The sequence below is a fragment of the Hippocampus bargibanti genome, linkage group LG10, assembly GCF_051943395.1.
Source record: "Hippocampus bargibanti isolate YZ-2025 linkage group LG10, ASM5194339v1, whole genome shotgun sequence".
Classification (NCBI taxonomy): domain Eukaryota; kingdom Metazoa; phylum Chordata; class Actinopteri; order Syngnathiformes; family Syngnathidae; genus Hippocampus; species Hippocampus bargibanti.
This window is the reverse complement of record NC_142743.1, coordinates 4,206,599-4,226,737: the sequence shown is the minus strand read 5'-3', so window position 1 is coordinate 4,226,737 and position 20,139 is coordinate 4,206,599. Positions and strand designations below refer to the sequence as shown.

The following is a 20,139-nucleotide window of genomic DNA, read 5'->3' as shown; positions in this document are numbered from 1 at the left end:
GAACGGCAGGGGAACTCATTAACTGCAACGCAGGAGCCCAGGTGAGTCGAGAGAGGACCACCATGGAGACGGCTATCCGGGATCACGCGAAGCTCCTATGGGGGAGACTGAAGCCTACAACCGGGAGGAACGAAGGGCTGACACAACCACCAGGTACTAGGAACAAAGATGAGTTCCTAGAAAAGATGATCAGCGCAGTGGAGGGGGAGGGGGAGCACAGGGCTCGGGAGGTCGCCGAGCTGAGAAAAGCTGCCCTGACCACTGCGGAGGGAGTCGAGTTGGCACTGACAAAGCTGACCAGTAAAGTGGTCCCCCTAGGACCCCGAAACCTAAAAAGGCGGAGGAAGAAAAGCTGGTTTGGGGGAGCGCCATCAGTACCAAAGAGGAGGAGAGTCGATGAGTACCGATACCATCAGTCTATGTACAACAAGGACATGCGTCGACTCTCTGCCAACATCATGGATGGCGTGAAAAGCCCAAATTGCCCCATACCAATGTTGGAGCTAGAGGACCACTTTCGGGAACGGTGGAAAACCGTCAGAAGTACAGAAAGCTTGGGAGGTTCCGAACGGAGGGGACAACGAGCAACGGGGCTATGTATAAACCAATTCGCCCGCCTGAAGTCATTAAACATCTGAAAGAGATGAGGAAGAACACCGCCCCGGGGCCTGATGGAATTAAGGTGGGGGAGCTTAGGAAGCATGACGAGCGGGGGACGGCGACGGCCGAGCTGCTCAACTTGTGGCTTGTACATGGCTCCATCCCGCAGTCGGCCAAAAGCTGCCGTACCACGCTATTACCTAAGTCCGCTGACCCCACGGAATCCGCCAAACCTACTAGCTGGAGGCCCATCACCATCGGCTCTGTTCTTGTGAGGCTCTTCATGAGGATAGTGGCGATGAGGATGGGTCAGGCATGCCCGGTTCACCCAAGGCAGAAAGGATTCCTCAGAGACGCTGACGGTTATGGGGAGAACCTCACTACGCTGGACTTTATGATCAAGCGTGCAGTCCAGAGGAAGGAAGACCTGGCGGTAGTCTTTGTTGACGTCGCCAGGGCCTTCGACTCAGTGAGTCACAGCCACATCAGTAGGGTGCTCAGCCGCGTGGGTGTGGATAGGCACATCCGGGCCCTGATCAAAGATTCATATAGCGGCTGCACCACTAGGATCGTCGCCGGGGGCAAGGAGTCGGGTCCAATCGATATGGAAAGTGGGGTGAAACAAGGAGACCCACTGTCACCGTTGCTATTCAACCTGGCCCTGGACCCACTCATTGCCTCCCTAGAGCGGGGAGGATACGGCCTGGACTGGGAGGGGCAAAGGCTGGCCGTCCTGGCATTCGCCGATGACCTGGTGGTGGTCAGCGGGACATATGAGGGAATGGGAGCGCAGCTGGCCCTGGTGGAAAGATTCTGCAGCTACACAGGGCTCGACATCCAGCCCAAAAAGTGCAGTGGATTTTGGCTGTCGGAAGGGAAGATCTCCAATGCCCCCCCATGGACGATAGGCGATGCCCTGATCTCAAGGGTTGGGGTCGGGTCATTGATCCCATACCTGGGCGTGCAAATAAGCCCAACGAGGGGGATCGTCTACCAGGATGCGCTCAGCCAGGTATCAGCATGGCTGAAAGGGGTGGGTGAAGCCCCACTAAAACCTGTCCAGAAACTAACAATATTGAATAGGTTCCTGGTGGTGAGGGTGACATACAGTACCACCATGGGCCGGGCACCAGTCACGAAGCTGGGGCACCTGGACAGAGAGATTAGGAGGGCCGTCAAGGAATGGTTCCATCTAAAGAGAAGCACAAATAACGGGGTCCTATACTCGAGGACCAAGGACGGAGGCCTCGGGGTTACGAGGCTGGAAAGACAAGTTCCCGGATGCATGATTAAGCGGACATGGAAGATGTGCTCGAGCGAGGACCGTTGGGCCAAGATGGCAGCTCGGGCCATCGTCAACAGTCCGGCATGGACAGTATGGTGGAGAGCAGCCGGGGGGGGGCCCAGACCACCTCCGGCCATACCAGGAACAGGACCCATCCCCAAACTGACGATACCCCCATGGAGGAACGAGGAATACAAGACATGGTGCGACCTGAGACGGCAAGGACAAGGGGTGGCAGTATTCAAGGGGGACAAGATCAGTAACTCATGGCTGTGGGAACACAAAAATAATGTGATCCGCCCCAGGCAATTTATAAGAGCCGTGGCCCTGCGAGCCGGTAACGCCCTGCCGGAGCCCAAAAGAGGTGAGTATGAGTCGGGAAGCTTGGGCACCTGTAGGGCGTGCGGACGGGAGATTGAAACGTTGGGCCACGTGCTCGGCCGCTGCACCGCGCTCAAAAACAACATCATCCGGAGGCACGACAAGCTATGCGCGACTCTGGCCAAGGCAATGATTAAGAGGCGGTGGGCGGTCGAGAGGGAAGTGGGGGTGGCAGGCGAGGACGGGCGGGTGCTCAGACCCGACATTGTAGGGATCAAGGGTGGGGCCCTGCTGGTCGTGGATGTCACGGTGAGGTACGAATCAGTCACTTACCCCCTCGCTGGAGTAGCTAAAGCAAAAGCAAATAAATATAGGGAAATCGCAGAAATACTGAGGATCCTGCACGGGAAGGACGAGGTCCGTGTATTCGGCTTTCCACTTGGATCTAGGGGCAAGTGGCCCGCTTGCAACGACGCTGTGCTCCGTGAAATAGGATTTACGGGAGCGGACCTGAACAGACTCGCGAAATACATGAGCAGGCTAGCGCTGGTACTCTCTATTGACATTCTCAATGCATTCAACTGCATACTGAAAAAGTGAAAAAAAAAAAAAAAAAAAAAAAAAAAAAATTTGTAACAAGTGCGGTGGCGGGAATGCTCACAGAATTACCGGTGGTGGGTAGATCATCTCGGAGTCACTGGTGGTGAAATGTCCGATCGAGCACTCGGGTAAAGGGGGGGGTCGCGATAGCCGGTGTGGGGCCTCGGGCCACCACAACAGGCCGGTGGGCATAGGCAACGGGGCCGCCAAGCAGTGACGGTGAAGGGATGGGAAAGTCCTACCTGAGCCACCCACCGGCAGACTACTGCAAGAATAAGGGGAGCACACGATGGCTCCGCACAAAAATGGTCCGAAACACTAACTCCCTGAACAAACGGCACCCCCAGAACCTCGAGACACAAGCCACTGGGAGCTTGTACGAGAAGGGGAACCCGCCAGGGAGGGCCCACGCCGGGCACGGAGCGGCAGGCGGCTCCGCCGAACCAAGGGCACGACGGGCAACCGTACAGTCGGAAAGCAAAAGTAGCCCGGCGGGAGACGAAGGTGCGAAGGGCACCACAGATTCGATGAGCCCCGGCATCACAAGCATCACGAAGGCCCGTAATAGGCCGTAAGGGATGCGGTCACCGCCCAGGGCCGAGAGCCAAGGGTCTCGAAGCACGGGTAATGGCGGCGACACCGAAACCCCCCCCCCTCAGACCCCAGAGGGGCAAATAGATGATGCCGGTGGTGAGAAACCGGGGCAATGGAGGAATCTCGAGCGGCGGAAGGGAGAAGAGCGAGCGCAAAGTCGAGATCGAAAAGGCCCTCGGAGAAAGGCCCCGCGGCCCAACCCTGCACAGGGACGGGCGGCGGGCCCGGCATCCGGGGGTAGCGGGTCTGTTATCAGCCCGGGGGAGCCCACCCCGAAATGGTTCACAGTGGGTCTACGTGAGAAGGACGGATGCCAGCCAGGGAAGCCTCTTCGTCGGGCGACCCGGGCACAGACGTTCACGCGTACACGGAGACGACACTTACTCGATGGCCGAGGATAAACCCGCCATAACGCCGCCTCCGTGGAAATATTGGGAGGGACGCCTCGCTAACAAACGTCGACGCCCCAAGTCGACGCGAACAAATGCCTCGCCCGGAGAGCCGCCCTACCATAGCCAGGACGACCAGTCGTCTTCCCAGAGAAACGCGTGAACGGACCGTCGTAGTCCCCTCCGTACAAACCCACTCCCCGTAGGGGCGGGCAGACCCCGCCGAACCCCAGTAAAACACGAAAGTAGCCCCGGAGTGGGGGGGCTAAGGAGCGAAAACAGACAGCGACAGCGTGGCCCTCCGGGATAGTAATACGGACCTTACCCCGCACGGGGGGGGTCGCAGTACCCGGAGTGCAGGTTCGTGACCAGCCAGGGGCTCCCAACCCCGAAATGGTTCAAAAAAATGGGGCCCGGAGGAGAGATGACACAGGGACCCGAAAACGGAATCACTGACGGGCGGACGACCGAACGTCTCTAGGTCAGAAACCCGCTCAGACAGTCTACAGGGAATAGCACAAACGAGCGAAAGAAAGACACAGCCACCAGTACGAGAGGAACCGCATGTGCAGACATTTGGCCGAAGAGCCAATGGTGCGAGGCTACCATCTGCGGGAGTATGACTGAACTCCTATAAGTCAGAATCCCGCCTAGACGCGCTGACACCGTGGCGCCGGGGCCTCACGGCGGGGGGAGGTCCCCCCGTCGCGCGGAACGCCGCTCGACACTGGGCCGGGGTGCGCCCGGATGATGGGGGCACCCTCTCCAGTTACCTACACCGCATTCGTGTCAAGACTCGGTGCTAAATAACCTGTAAACGACCTGATTCAACGAAGCGCGGGTAAACGGCGGGAGTAACTAGGGCGAGCGCCGTAGGGGGCGGAAGTAGTCCACCTAAGGGTGACAACCACGACACGAGGTGGGGTCCAGGGACGCATGTAAGGACCCTTCACGGGCACCACGTTCCTAAGGGGTAGGGCTTGCGCGTCGAGGCGCGGGGCACAACCAACCCCTAGGTCTCAATCCCTGCTGGAGCGGAGTGCTGCAGGAAGACCGGACCGTCTGGACATACCGAGGACTGCAAATAAACGAGATTGGATACCAAGGCCTGACTCGTGTGCTCATTGTGTGGTGTCGCTCTATGGGATATAAGGGGGCACGGGTTAATGGAAGCAATCAGTAACCCGCTGTTCAATGCCCCACAGAGCTGCCACTGCTGATAACAGAGTAAACCGACACATGATGGAACACCAATCGCGGAAGGAGGCGGAAATAGAGAGACCTAGGGTCCCCGCACCTGCAAAGGGATGTGAGAACCGCGGAGGTGGGCGCACGACCGAATCCCCACAACCTATCCCTTCCACTTCGGGGTGCAGGGCGGTCGAAGGTAACGTTAGGGGGGCGTCCGATATAAAGAGCACAGGACCGATACGAATCGGACTACCTAGGGTTTGTAAAGCATGCCCGTTGTGTGGGCTCCTCCTGGAAGGAGTGCTGGCGGTGACGAAGCACTTTAAAATCAAACACGCCAGGGAGAAGCTAGAGTTCACGTGCCGGAAATGCGGGAAGACCTCCCCAAGATGCCACCCTATATCATGCCATGTACCAAAATGCAAAGGCCGGGAACCCGATAAGACCGGAGCGATAGAATGCGCCTGCTGCGCACGTAGCTTCTCAACTAAAAGAGGGGCCTCACAACACATGAGGCACGCGCACCCTGAGGAGTGGCAACACCAGAAGGAGGCTCGCACTCTCAAGCCTAGATGGTCCGGGTCCCCCGCATCTAGGGAAAGCACCGAAGGAAGGATCCCGATTGTGGGAGCAAGTGAGAGAGCCTCTGAAAGAACGGCAGGGGAACTCATTAACTGCAACGCAGGAGCCCAGGTGAGTCGAGAGAGGACCACCATGGAGACGGCTATCCGGGATCACGCGAAGCTCCTATGGGGGAGACTGAAGCCTACAACCGGGAGGAACGAAGGGCTGACACAACCACCAGGTACTAGGAACAAAGATGAGTTCCTAGAAAAGATGATCAGCGCAGTGGAGGGGGAGCACAGGGCTCGGGAGGTCGCCGAGCTGAGAAAAGCTGCCCTGACCACTGCGGAGGGAGTCGAGTTGGCACTGACAAAGCTGACCAGTAAAGTGGTCCCCCTAGGACCCCGAAACCTAAAAAGGCGGAGGAAGAAAAGCTGGTTTGGGGGAGCGCCATCAGTACCAAAGAGGAGGAGAGTCGATGAGTACCGATACCATCAGTCTATGTACAACAAGGACATGTGTCGACTCTCTGCCAACATCATGGATGGCGTGAAAAGCCCAAATTGCCCCATACCAATGTTGGAGCTAGAGGACCACTTTCGGGAACGGTGGAAAACCGTCAGAAGTACAGAAAGCTTGGGAGGTTCCGAACGGAGGGGACAACGAGCAACGGGGCTATGTATAAACCAATTCGCCCGCCTGAAGTCATTAAACATCTGAAAGAGATGAGGAAGAACACCGCCCCGGGGCCTGATGGAATTAAGGTGGGGGAGCTTAGGAAGCATGACGAGCGGGGGACGGCGACGGCCGAGCTGCTCAACTTGTGGCTTGTACATGGCTCCATCCCGCAGTCGGCCAAAAGCTGCCGTACCACGCTATTACCTAAGTCCGCTGACCCCACGGAATCCGCCAAACCTACTAGCTGGAGGCCCATCACCATCGGCTCTGTCCTTGTGAGGCTCTTCATGAGGATAGTGGCGATGAGGATGGGTCAGGCATGCCCGGTTCACCCAAGGCAGAAAGGATTCCTCAGAGACGCTGACGGTTATGGGGAGAACCTCACTACGCTGGACTTTATGATCAAGCGTGCAGTCCAGAGGAAGGAAGACCTGGCGGTAGTCTTTGTTGACGTCGCCAGGGCCTTCGACTCAGTGAGTCACAGCCACATCAGTAGGGTGCTCAGCCGCGTGGGTGTGGATAGGCACATCCGGGCCCTGATCAAAGATTCATATAGCGGCTGCACCACTAGGATCGTCGCCGGGGGCAAGGAGTCGGGTCCAATCGATATGGAAAGTGGGGTGAAACAAGGAGACCCACTGTCACCGTTGCTATTCAACCTGGCCCTGGACCCACTCATTGCCTCCCTAGAGCGGGGAGGATACGGCCTGGACTGGGAGGGGCAAAGGCTGGCCGTCCTGGCATTCGCCGATGACCTGGTGGTGGTCAGCGGGACATATGAGGGAATGGGAGCGCAGCTGGCCCTGGTGGAAAGATTCTGCAGCTACACAGGGCTCGACATCCAGCCCAAAAAGTGCAGTGGATTTTGGCTGTCGGAAGGGAAGATCTCCAATGCCCCCCCATGGACGATAGGCGATGCCCTGATCTCAAGAGTTGGGGTCGGGTCATTGATCCCATACCTGGGCGTGCAAATAAGCCCAACGAGGGGGATCGTCTACCAGGATGCGCTCAGCCAGGTATCAGCATGGCTGAAAGGGGTGGGTGAAGCCCCACTAAAACCTGTCCAGAAACTAACAATATTGAATAGGTTCCTGGTGGTGAGGGTGACATACAGTACCACCATGGGCCGGGCACCAGTCACGAAGCTGGGGCACCTGGACAGAGAGATTAGGAGGGCCGTCAAGGAATGGTTCCATCTAAAGAGAAGCACAAATAACGGGGTCCTATACTCGAGGACCAAGGACGGAGGCCTCGGGGTTACGAGGCTGGAAAGACAAGTTCCCGGATGCATGATTAAGCGGACATGGAAGATGTGCTCGAGCGAGGACCGTTGGGCCAAGATGGCAGCTCGGGCCATCGTCAACAGTCCGGCATGGACAGTATGGTGGAGAGCAGCCGGGGGGGGGCCCAGACCACCTCCGGCCATACCAGGAACAGGACCCATCCCCAAACTGACGATACCCCCATGGAGGAACGAGGAATACAAGACATGGTGCGACCTGAGACGGCAAGGACAAGGGGTGGCAGTATTCAAGGGGGACAAGATCAGTAACTCATGGCTGTGGGAACACAAAAATAATGTGATCCGCCCCAGGCAATTTATAAGAGCCGTGGCCCTGCGAGCCGGTAACGCCCTGCCGGAGCCCAAAAGAGGTGAGTATGAGTCGGGAAGCTTGGGCACCTGTAGGGCGTGCGGACGGGAGATTGAAACGTTGAGCCACGTGCTCGGCCGCTGCACCGCGCTCAAAAACAACATCATCCGGAGGCACGACAAGCTATGCGCGACTCTGGCCAAGGCAATGATTAAGAGGCGGTGGGCGGTCGAGAGGGAAGTGGGGGTGGCAGGCGAGGACGGGCGGGTGCTCAGACCCGACATTGTAGGGATCAAGGGTGGGGCCCTGCTGGTCGTGGATGTCACGGTGAGGTACGAATCAGTCACTTACCCCCTCGCTGGAGTAGCTAAAGCAAAAGCAAATAAATATAGGGAAATCGCAGAAATACTGAGGATCCTGCACGGGAAGGACGAGGTCCGTGTATTCGGCTTTCCACTTGGATCTAGGGGCAAGTGGCCCGCTTGCAACGACGCTGTGCTCCGTGAAATAGGATTTACGGGAGCGGACCTGAACAGACTCGCGAAATACATGAGCAGGCTAGCGCTGGTACTCTCTATTGACATTCTCAATGCATTCAACTGCATACTGAAAAAGTGAAAAAAAAAAAAAAAAAAAAAAAATTTGTAACAAGTGCGGTGGCGGGAATGCTCACAGAATTACCGGTGGTGGGTAGATCATCTCGGAGTCACTGGTGGTGAAATGTCCGATCGAGCACTCGGGTAAAGGGGGGGGTCGCGATAGCCGGTGTGGGGCCTCGGGCCACCACAACAGGCCGGTGGGCATAGGCAACGGGGCCGCCAAGCAGTGACGGTGAAGGGATGGGAAAGTCCTACCTGAGCCACCCACCGGCAGACTACTGCAAGAATAAGGGGAGCACACGATGGCTCCGCACAAAAATGGTCCGAAACACTAACTCCCTGAACAAACGGCACCCCCAGAACCTCGAGACACAAGCCACTGGGAGCTTGTACGAGAAGGGGAACCCGCCAGGGAGGGCCCACGCCGGGCACGGAGCGGCAGGCGGCTCCGCCGAACCAAGGGCACGACGGGCAACCGTACAGTCGGAAAGCAAAAGTAGCCCGGCGGGAGACGAAGGTGCGAAGGGCACCACAGATTCGATGAGCCCCGGCATCACAAGCATCACGAAGGCCCGTAATAGGCCGTAAGGGATGCGGTCACCGCCCAGGGCCGAGAGCCAAGGGTCTCGAAGCACGGGTAATGGCGGCGACACCGAAACCCCCCCCCTCAGACCCCAGAGGGGCAAATAGATGATGCCGGTGGTGAGAAACCGGGGCAATGGAGGAATCTCGAGCGGCGGAAGGGAGAAGAGCGAGCGCAAAGTCGAGATCGAAAAGGCCCTCGGAGAAAGGCCCCGCGGCCCAACCCTGCACAGGGACGGGCGGCGGGCCCGGCATCCGGGGGTAGCGGGTCTGTTATCAGCCCGGGGGAGCCCACCCCGAAATGGTTCACAGTGGGTCTACGTGAGAAGGACGGATGCCAGCCAGGGAAGCCTCTTCGTCGGGCGACCCGGGCACAGACGTTCACGCGTACACGGAGACGACACTTACTCGATGGCCGAGGATAAACCCGCCATAACGCCGCCTCCGTGGAAATATTGGGAGGGACGCCTCGCTAACAAACGTCGACGCCCCAAGTCGACGCGAACAAATGCCTCGCCCGGAGAGCCGCCCTACCATAGCCAGGACGACCAGTCGTCTTCCCAGAGAAACGCGTGAACGGACCGTCGTAGTCCCCTCCGTACAAACCCACTCCCCGTAGGGGCGGGCAGACCCCGCCGAACCCCAGTAAAACACGAAAGTAGCCCCGGAGTGGGGGGGCTAAGGAGCGAAAACAGACAGCGACAGCGTGGCCCTCCGGGATAGTAATACGGACCTTACCCCGCACGGGGGGGGTCGCAGTACCCGGAGTGCAGGTTCGTGACCAGCCAGGGGCTCCCAACCCCGAAATGGTTAAAAAAAATGGGGCCCGGAGGAGAGATGACACAGGGACCCGAAAACGGAATCACTGACGGGCGGACGACCGAACGTCTCTAGGTCAGAAACCCGCTCAGACAGTCTACAGGGAATAGCACAAACGAGCGAAAGAAAGACACAGCCACCAGTACGAGAGGAACCGCATGTGCAGACATTTGGCCGAAGAGCCAATGGTGCGAGGCTACCATCTGCGGGAGTATGACTGAACTCCTATAAGTCAGAATCCCGCCTAGACGCGCTGATACCGTGGCGCCGGGGCCTCACGGCGGGGGGAGGTCCCCCCGTCGCGCGGAACGCCGCTCGACACTGGGCCGGGGTGCGCCCGGATGATGGGGGCACCCTCTCCAGTTACCTACACCGCATTCGTGTCAAGACTCGGTGCTAAATAACCTGTAAACGACCTGATTCTGGGTCAGGGTGTCGTAAGTAGCAGAGCAGCTCGATCGCTGCGATCTATTGAAAGTCATCCCTCGATCCAACCTTTTGTCGGCCGGCCGACCCCGGCCGACTCCCCCCCCTCTCCGTGGAGAGGTACCAGTAAGGGCCGGAGGGGTGAAAATTTTCTAAGTGTTGAAAATTTTCTAAGTGTTGACTTTGAAAATTTTTCTAAGTGTTGACTCTTCGAAAAATTTTCTAAGTGTTGACTCTTGGAAAATTTTTCTAAGTGTTAACTCTTCGAAAATTTTTCTAAGTGTTGACTCTTCGAAAATTTTTCTAAGTGTTGACTTTGAAAATTTTTCTAAGTGTTGACTCTTCGAAAAGTTTTCTAAGTGTTGACTCTTCGAAAATTTTTCTAAGTGTTGACTTTGAAAATTTTTCTAAGTGTTGACTCTTCGAAATTTTTTCTAAGTGTCAAGCAGGTCAACCATGGAGGTGATGAGGCCGAGAGGGAACCAGCGAAGTCGGGCAGGAAGCGCTGGAAGTCGGCCTCTGGTTCCAGAGTTCCAGACCGGGCATCCACGGAGGTCTTGAGGCCGAAGGTGAACCAGCAAAGTCGGGTAGGTGGCGCTGGAGGTCGGCCTCTCTTTCCAGAGTTCCAGACCGGGCATTCGCGGAGGTCCTGAGGCCGAGAGGGAACCAGCAAAGTCGGGCAGGCGGCGCTGGAGGTCGGCGTCTGGTTCAAGAGTTCCAGACCGGGCATTCGCGGAGGTCCTGAGGCCGAAGGGGAACCAGCAAAGTCGGGCAGGCGGCGCTGGAGGTCGGCGTCTGGTTCCAGAGTTCCAGACCGGGCATTCGCGGAGGTCCTGAGGCCGAAGGGGAACCAGCAAAGTCGGGCAGGAGGCGCTGGAAGTCGGCGTCTGGTTCCAGAGTTCCAGACGGGGCATTCGCGGAGGTCTTGAGGCCGACAGGGAACCAGCAAAGTCGGGCAGGCGGCGCTGGAAGTCGGCCTCTAACATTTCCCAAGTGTTGAAATTTTTCTAAGTGTCAAGCAGGTCACCCATGGAGGTTGTGAGGCCGAGAGGGAACCAGCAAAGTCGGGCAGGCGGCGCTGGAGGTCGGCCTATGGTTCCAGAGTTCCAGACCGGGCATTCGCGGAGGTCCTGAGGCCGAAGGGGAACCAGCAAAGTCGGGCAGGCGGCGCTGGAGGTCGGCCTCTGGTTCCAGAGTTCCAGACCGGGCATTCGCGGAGGTCCTGAGGCCGAAGGGGAACCAGCAAAGTCGGGCAGGCGGCGCTGGAGGTCGGCGTCTGGTGCCAGAGTTCCAGACCGGGCATTCGCGGAGGTCTTGAGGCCGAAGGGGAACCAGCAAAGTCGGGCAGGTGGCGCTGGAGGTCGGCGTCTGGTGCCAGAGTTCCAGACCGGGCATTCGCGGAGGTCCTGAGGCCGAAGGGGAACCAGCAAAGTCGGGCAGGAGGCGCTGGAAGTCGGCGTCTGGTTCCAGAGTTCCAGACCGGGCATTCGCGGAGGTCTTGAGGCCGACAGGGAACCAGCAAAGTCGGGCAGGCGGCGCTGGAAGTCGGCCTCTAACATTTCCCAAGTGTTGAAATTTTTCTAAGTGTCAAGCAGGTCACCCATGGAGGTTGTGAGGCCGAGAGGGAACCAGCAAAGTCGGGCAGGCGGCGCTGGAGGTCGGCCTCTGGTTCCAGAGTTCCAGACCGGGCACTCGCGGAGGTCCTGAGGCCGAAGGGGAACCAGCAAAGTCGGGCAGGCGGCGCTGGAGGTCGGCCTCTGGTTCCAGAGTTCCAGACCGGGCACTCGCGGAGGTCTTGAGGCCGAAGGGGAACCAGCAAAGTCGGGCAGGAGGCGCTGGAAGTCGGCGTCTGGTTCCAGAGTTCCAGACCGGGCATTCGCGGAGGTCTTGAGGCCGACAGGGAACCAGCAAAGTCGGGCAGGCGGCGCTGGAAGTCGGCCTCTAACATTTCCCAAGTGTTGAAATTTTTCTAAGTGTCAAGCAGGTCACCCATGGAGGTTGTGAGGCCGAGAGGGAACCAGCAAAGTCGGGCAGGCGGCGCTGGAGGTCGGCCTATGGTTCCAGAGTTCCAGACCGGGCATTCGCGGAGGTCCTGAGGCCGAAGGGGAACCAGCAAAGTCGGGCAGGCGGCGCTGGAGGTCGGCCTCTGGTTCCAGAGTTCCAGACCGGGCATTCGCGGAGGTCCTGAGGCCGAAGGGGAACCAGCAAAGTCGGGCAGGCGGCGCTTGAAGTCGGCCTCTAACATTTCCCAAGTGTTGAAATTTTTCTAAGTGTCAAGCAGGTCACCCATGGAGGTGGTGAGGCCGACAGGGAACCAGCAAAGTCGGGCAGGCGGCGCTGGAGGTCGGCGTCTGGTGCCAGAGTTCCAGACCGGGCATTCGCGGAGGTCTTGAGGCCGAAGGGGAACCAGCAAAGTCGGGCAGGCGGCGCTGGAGGTCGGCGTCTGGTTCCAGAGTTCCAGAGTTCCAGACCGGGCATTCGCGGAGGTCTTGAGGCCGAAGGGGAACCAGCAAAGTCGGGCAGGCGGCGCTGGAGGTCGGCGTCTGGTGCCAGAGTTCCAGACCGGGCATTCGCGGAGGTCCTGAGGCCGAAGGGGAACCAGCAAAGTCGGGCAGGCGGCGCTGGAGGTCTGCCTCTGGTTCCAGAGTTCCAGACCGGGCATTCGCGGAGGTCTTGAGGCCGAAGGGGAACCAGCAAAGTCGGGTAGGCGGCGCTGGAAGTCGGCCTCTAACATTTCCCAAGTGTTGAAATTTTTCTAAGTGTCAAGCAGGTCACCCATGGAGGTTGTGAGGCCGAGAGGGAACCAGCAAAGTCGGGCAGGCGGCGCTGGAGGTCGGCCTCTGGTTCCAGAGTTCCAGACCGGGCACTCGCGGAGGTCCTGAGGCCGAAGGGGAACCAACAAAGTCGGGCAGGCGGCGCTGGAGGTCGGCCTCTGGTTCCAGAGTTCCAGACCGGGCACTCGCGGAGGTCTTGAGGCCGAAGGGGAACCAGCAAAGTCGGGCAGGAGGTGCTGGAAGTCGGTGTCTGGTTCCAGAGTTCCAGACCGGGCATTCGCGGAGGTCTTGAGGCCGACAGGGAACCAGCAAAGTCGGGCAGGCGGCGCTGGAAGTCGGCCTCTAACATTTCCCAAGTGTTGAAATTTTTCTAAGTGTCAAGCAGGTCACCCATGGAGGTTGTGAGGCCGAGAGGGAACCAGCAAAGTCGGGCAGGCGGCGCTGGAGGTCGGCCTATGGTTCCAGAGTTCCAGACCGGGCATTCGCGGAGGTCCTGAGGCCGAAGGGGAACCAGCAAAGTCGGGCAGGCGGCGCTGGAGGTCGGCCTCTGGTTCCAGAGTTCCAGACCGGGCATTCGCGGAGGTCCTGAGGCCGAAGGGGAACCAGCAAAGTCGAGCAGGCGGCGCTGGAGGTCGGCGTCTGGTGCCAGAGTTCCAGACCGGGCATTCGCGGAGGTCCTGAGGCCGAAGGGGAACCAGCAAAGTCGGGTAGGCGGCGCTGGAGGTCGGCCTCTGGTTCCAGAGTTCCAGACCGGGCACTCGCGGAGGTCCTGAGGCCGAAGGGGAACCAGCAAAGTCGGGCAGGCGGCGCTGGAGGTCGGCGTCTGGTTCCAGAGTTCCAGACCGGGCATTCGCGGAGGTCCTGAGGCCGAGAGGGAACCAGCAAAGTCGGGCAGGCGGCGCTTGAGGTCGGCCTCTGGTTCCAGAGTTCCAGACCGGGCACTCGCGGAGGTCCTGAGGCCGAAGGGGAACCAGCAAAGTCGGGCAGGCGGCGCTGGAGGTCGGCCTCTGGTTCCAGAGTTCCAGACCGGGCACTCGCGGAGGTCCTGAGGCCGAAGGGGAACCAGCGAAGTCGGGCAGGTGGCGTTTGCCTCCGGCCTCTATCCTCCAGGCGCCAGACCGGCTACCTACGGAGGTGTTGAGGCCGGGAGGCAAGCGCCATCGGCGGCCGTTCAAGTGCGGAAACTACCAGGGGCGCGGCGACTTGGGGAGCGGCGCTGGGGGGAGAAAAAAAGCCCGAGACAAAGCCTCAAAGCCGGGTAAAAAAAATTCGGGAACTACCAGGGGTCGTGGCGACTTGGAGCGCGGCGCTGGGGGGAGAAAAAAGCCGGAGATTAAGCCTCAAGGCCGGGGAAAAAAAATTGGGAACTACCAGGGGTCGTGGAGACTGGGAAGCGGCGCTGGGGACTAAAAAAAGGAAAAAAAGAACCCGAAACCAAACGCCTCCCAGGCGGACTGAGCTGAAGTCAAACGCCTCCCAGGGAACCAGAGCCGGAGGTAAACGCCTCCCAGGGAACCAGAGCCGAAGGTAAACGCCTCCCAGGGAACCAGAGCTGGAGGCAAACGCCTCCCAGGCGGCGAGAGCCGAAGGCAAACGCCTCCCAGGCGGACCGAGCTGGAGGCAAACGCCTCCCAGGCGGCGAGAGCCGAAGGCAAACGCCTCCCAGGCGGACCGAGCTGGAGGCAAACGCCTCCCAGGCGGCGAGAGCCGAAGGCAAACGCCTCCCAGGCGGACCGAGCTGGAGGCAAACGCCTCCCAGGCGGACCGAGCTGGAGGCAAACGCCTCCCAGGCGGCGAGAGCCGAAGGCAAACGCCTCCCAGGCGGCGAGAGCCGAAGGCAAACGCCTCCCAGGCGGACCGAGCTGGAGGCAAACGCCTCCCAGGCGGCGAGAGCCGAAGGCAAACGCCTCCCAGGCGGACCGAGCTGGAGGCAAACGCCTCCCAGGGAACCAGAGCTGGAGGTAAACGCCTCCCAGGCGGCGACAGCCGGTCCCCAGACGCCGCCCGGGGAACCGCGTCGGGTGGGACTGAGCTGGAGGGTGACGCAGCCTCCCTGGAAGTGTGACAGCGGGGGTTTGCGGAGGTCTTCAAGCCGGCTATCAAGCACCAAAGGCGGGCATGCTTGGGGGAATCTCGGCCGGTGGGCATAGGCAACGGGGCCGCCAAGCAGTGACGGTGAAGGGATGGGAAAGTCCTACCTGAGCCACCCACCGGCAGACTACTGCAAGAATAAGGGGAGCACACGATGGCTCCGCACAAAAATGGTCCGAAACACTAACTCCCTGAACAAACGGCACCCCCAGAACCTCGAGACACAAGCCACTGGGAGCTTGTACGAGAAGGGGAACCCGCCAGGGAGGGCCCACGCCGGGCACGGAGCGGCAGGCGGCTCCGCCGAACCAAGGGCACGACGGGCAACCGTACAGTCGGAAAGCAAAAGTAGCCCGGCGGGAGACGAAGGTGCGAAGGGCACCACAGATTCGATGAGCCCCGGCATCACAAGCATCACGAAGGCCCGTAATAGGCCGTAAGGGATGCGGTCACCGCCCAGGGCTGAGAGCCAAGGGTCTCGAAGCACGGGTAATGGCGGCGACACCGAAACCCCCCCCCTCAGACCCCAGAGGGGCAAATAGATGATGCCGGTGGTGAGAAACCGGGGCAATGGAGGAATCTCGAGCGGCGGAAGGGAGAAGAGCGAGCGCAAAGTCGAGATCGAAAAGGCCCTCGGAGAAAGGCCCCGCGGCCCAACCCTGCACAGGGACGGGCGGCGGGCCCGGCATCCGGGGGTAGCGGGTCTGTTATCAGCCCGGGGGAGCCCACCCCGAAATGGTTCACAGTGGGTCTACGTGAGAAGGACGGATGCCAGCCAGGGAAGCCTCTTCGTCGGGCGACCCGGGCACAGACGTTCACGCGTACACGGAGACGACACTTACTCGATGGCCGAGGATAAACCCGCCATAACGCCGCCTCCGTGGAAAAAAAAAAATGGGGCCCGGAGGAGAGATGACACAGGGACCCGAAAACGGAATCACTGACGGGCGGACGACCGAACGTCTCTAGGTCAGAAACCCGCTCAGACAGTCTACAGGGAATAGCACAAACGAGCGAAAGAAAGACACAGCCACCAGTACGAGAGGAACCGCATGTGCAGACATTTGGTGCGTGCGTTTGGCCGAAGAGCCAATGGTGCGAGGCTACCATCTGCGGGAGTATGACTGAACGCCTATAAGTCAGAATCCCGCCTAGACGCGCTGATACCGTGGCGCCGGGGCCTCACGGCGGGGGGAGGTCCCCCCGTCGCGCGGAACGCCGCTCGACACTGGGCCGGGGTGCGCCCGGATGATGGGGGCACCCTCTCCAGTTACCTACACCGCATTCGTGTCAAGACTCGGTGCTAAATAACCTGTAAACGACCTGATTCTGGTCGTTGAGGCGAAACGTCCGAAACCTTCACTTTTGTACAGATGACGGCTGAAGAAACCTTCTCATCGATGGACCACTCCTGTACGACTGAGAGCTTACACAGACGTGTGCTTCTGTATGTATGTCATGTACTGTGTTCCACTCAATTTGGCCTTAGAAATATTTTCTTGGACTCATACACATGTAAATTTATCCATCCACACAGGGTTGGCTACATCGCGGATTTTCGTCTATCGCGGGTGGTCCCGGTCCGTGTTAATTGCAATAAACAGAAACAGGGTTTCTTTGGGAGTGACGAGGTTGGATAGGATCAGGAATGAGTATATCAAAGGGACAACTCAGAGGCTTTGAGAGAAAGTCAGAGAGGCCAGACTGAGATGGTTTGGATATGTCCAGAGGAGAGAGTGACTATATCGGGAGAAGTATGCTGAGCCTTGAACTGCCAGGCAGTAGACTGAGAGGAAGTCCAAAGAGGAGGTTTATGGATGTTGTCAAAGAGGACATGAAGGTCGCTGGCGTGAGAGAAGAGGATGCACAAAACCGGGTTAGATGGAGGACATTCGCTGTGGCGACCCTTGAAGGGAAAAGCCGAAAGGAAAAGAAGAGTTATTTGACTTTTATTTATGTGTGTATGTACTTATGGTTTTTATTTATCTGTTTATCTATTTATTTATTTATTCGATGTGGCGACCCCTGAAGGGAAAAGAAGACATGAGCTGTTTGAGTTAGAAGGCTCCTCTTGGTCCTTAACAGTTAATAAGCATATTGGAAGATTTGAGTCTTATTTGGAAAACTATACTATATACTATTACTACTATATACTATACTATAATGTGTTTGAAAAATACCGGCGCCTGTGGATGGAAGGAAGAAAATTATCTACTTTTCTTTTGGACGTTTCACTCCAGGGGTGGCCGCAGCAAATCAGTGTCCTCCATCTTCAGAGGTTTGATCCTTATGTGTTCTACATACTTGGCGATAAAGATGATTCCGATTCTGATAGAAAAGAAATTAGAAAAACAGCGACTGTACCTTCATTCCCCTCGCTGGTGGTCTTGATTTTCATTGTTTTTTAATCTTCAGGGGGACGTCAGGACAGTAGCCTCGCTAGCATCGAGCCATCATTCTCTTTAAACGGACCGCGGCATTAGCATTAGCATAAGCAGTTGCCGATTGGCCTACTGCGCTCACATCGCATTAACTCGTCCGCGTTCTGCAAGTTGGCACTGCCAGTTTGCTGGCGACATGGCGTCTCCAGGCTACGAGTAGTTGTTTTTCTCTGGTAGCTGGGCTTACTTGTTTCACATCGGGTCGTCTAGCAACCAGGCGACTGGGGGACACACTGGAAAACCGGGAGGGTCAATCGGAAACACAACAACCACGCCTAAATAATAAAAGTATTAGCTGGCTATGCCTTGTCAAACCTGGAAGGCTCACGGTGTATATATTCAAAAATATAGTTTATACTTTAGGTGTTAAAACACTGCACAAAATATAATTATATGCATGGCACTTCTGTGTCAACTTTAAATGTATTGTGAAAGCCAAACGTTTGCGTTGAATAACGTTGTCTGCTTTAGAGGACAACTTCCGCTGACTTTTGTGTTTTCTCATCGATCAAAACGCTACAAAGGCCCGCCTCCAGAGCACTAACCGACAATAAAATAAGAGAAAAATACTCTTGGGAAAACCGCGAGATACGTGTCTATTGAAATGAAAACAAGTGACATCAACATTGTTTTAAAATATGGTATTATGTGTTAATATATCATTTTTGTGAAGTGAACAATGTCGTCGTTTGATCGGATCCTCTCCAAGTGTTGCGCCAGACATTCCGGCAGCAGTACGAGCGTTTTAAACAGTCACCAAGATAGTAGTTTACCTTAACGATGGCGAATAAAACTCACGAGAGAATAATGACACACACACACACGCGCGCGCGCGCACACACACACACACACACGCACGCACGCACGCGCGCGCGCACACCCACGCGCACACGCACACACACGTGCACGCGCACAACACTCCCACACAAAGACATGTTTACAACTCCATGTCGTAATAAACACAAACAAATTTCAAAACAAGAAATACATTGTTACAAAATAAAACATTTTACATATTGGCAATACTCTGTAAACTTCAAAATATTCACATCACGCTCTAAACCAGGTGTCACAAACTTGCGGCCCGCGGGCCAACTGCGGCCCCCGAAAGAATATTTTGCGGCCCGCCTTGATATGAAAGATTAATGTTAGTGCGGCCCACATGATTGATACGAATGAAACTTGTGTGTGAAGCTGAACAAGTAGGCAAGAGAAGCCATGTTTAGAACAGTACATGTTTAATATTTTATTTATGTTAAGAAAGCTAAAAGTTCAATAACTGTTAATCCAGACAAATTTTATTAAAATAATTAGTTTTTTAATCATTATAATTATTTGATTTATTTATTACTGATTCATTTATCAGAATCAGAATCAGAATCATCTTTATTGCCAAGTATGTAGAACACACAAGGAATTTGTTTCCGGTAGAACACGCTGCACTAGTATTGTCGTCAAAAAAACTGCTAAGTGGCACTATACAGTTCCATTTTGGCTACTGTTGAAGAGTTCAAAGAGTTAATGGCTTGGGGGAAGAAGCTGTTTAAATGTCTGCTGGATTTGGTGCGCATGGATCGGTAGCGCCTGCCTGAGGGGAGTAGCTGGAAAAGGTGGTGGGCAGGGTGCGGAGGGTCCAGTAGGATTTTCCGCGCCCTTGTTCGGATTCTTGCAGTGTGCAAGTCCTCGAGAGTGGGTAGGGCGGTGCCAATGATTTTTTCTGCCGTCCTAACTGTCCGTTGAAGTCGGATTTTGTCCATTTTTGTGGCGGCCCCGAACCAAACGGTGATGGAAGAACACAGGATGGATTCGATGACAGCCGTGTAGAAATGTTGCAGCACCTCCTGTGGCAGGCCATGCTTCTTTAGCAGCCTCAGGAAGTACATTCTCTGTTGGGCCTTTTTCAGAATAGAGTTGGTGTTGACCTCCCACTTCATGTCCTGGGAGACTGTGATTCCCAGAAACTTGAAGGTCTCAACGATTGACACAAGGCAGTTGGATAGTGTGAGGGGTAGCTGTGGTGATGGATGTTTCCTGAAGTCCACGATCATCTCAACTGTCTTGAGCGTGTTCAGCTCCAGGTTGTGACGGCTGCACCAGAGCTCCAGCTGCTCCACTTGTTGTCGGTACGCAGACTCGTCGCCGTCTTTGATGAGACCGATGACCGTGGTGTCGTCTGCGAACTTTATGAATTTGACAGCTGGGTGCGTTGAGGTGCAGTCGTTTGTGTAGAGAGAGAATAGCAATGGAGAGAGGACGCATCCCTGCGGGGCTCCAGTGCTCGTGGTTCGTGTTGTGGATGATATATTTCCCATTCTGACCTGTTGTGTCCGTCCTGTCAGGAAGCTGAGGGTCCACTGGCAGATCGTGGGGGACACACCAAGCTGGAGAAGTTTGGGGATGAGGAGTTCTGGGATGATGGTATTGAACGCAGAGCTGTAGTCCACAAACAGGATCCTTGCGTAGGTTCCTGTGTTGTCAAGGTGGTCGAGGATGTGGTGCAGTCCGATGTTGACTGCATCCTCCACAGACCTGTTTGCCCGGTAGGCAAACTGAAGAGGATCTAGCAGAGGTCCGGTGATGTTCTTTAGGTGGT

At 56.9% G+C, this 20,139-nt stretch overlaps 1 protein-coding gene across 2 annotated transcripts in view; it reads right to left on the bottom strand.

Moving 5' to 3' along the window:
* The window catches only part of iqce (IQ motif containing E), a 46,079-nt gene extending 28,268 nt beyond the window's left edge, over window positions 1-17,811 (bottom strand). For both annotated transcript variants that reach the window (XM_089005462.1, XM_089005461.1), the window contains exon 1: window positions 17,470-17,811. The gene's annotated coding sequence lies outside the window, so the exon portion shown is untranslated. The remainder of the gene's footprint in view (window positions 1-17,469) is intronic.
* Between the last annotated feature and the right edge of the window lie 2,328 nt (window positions 17,812-20,139).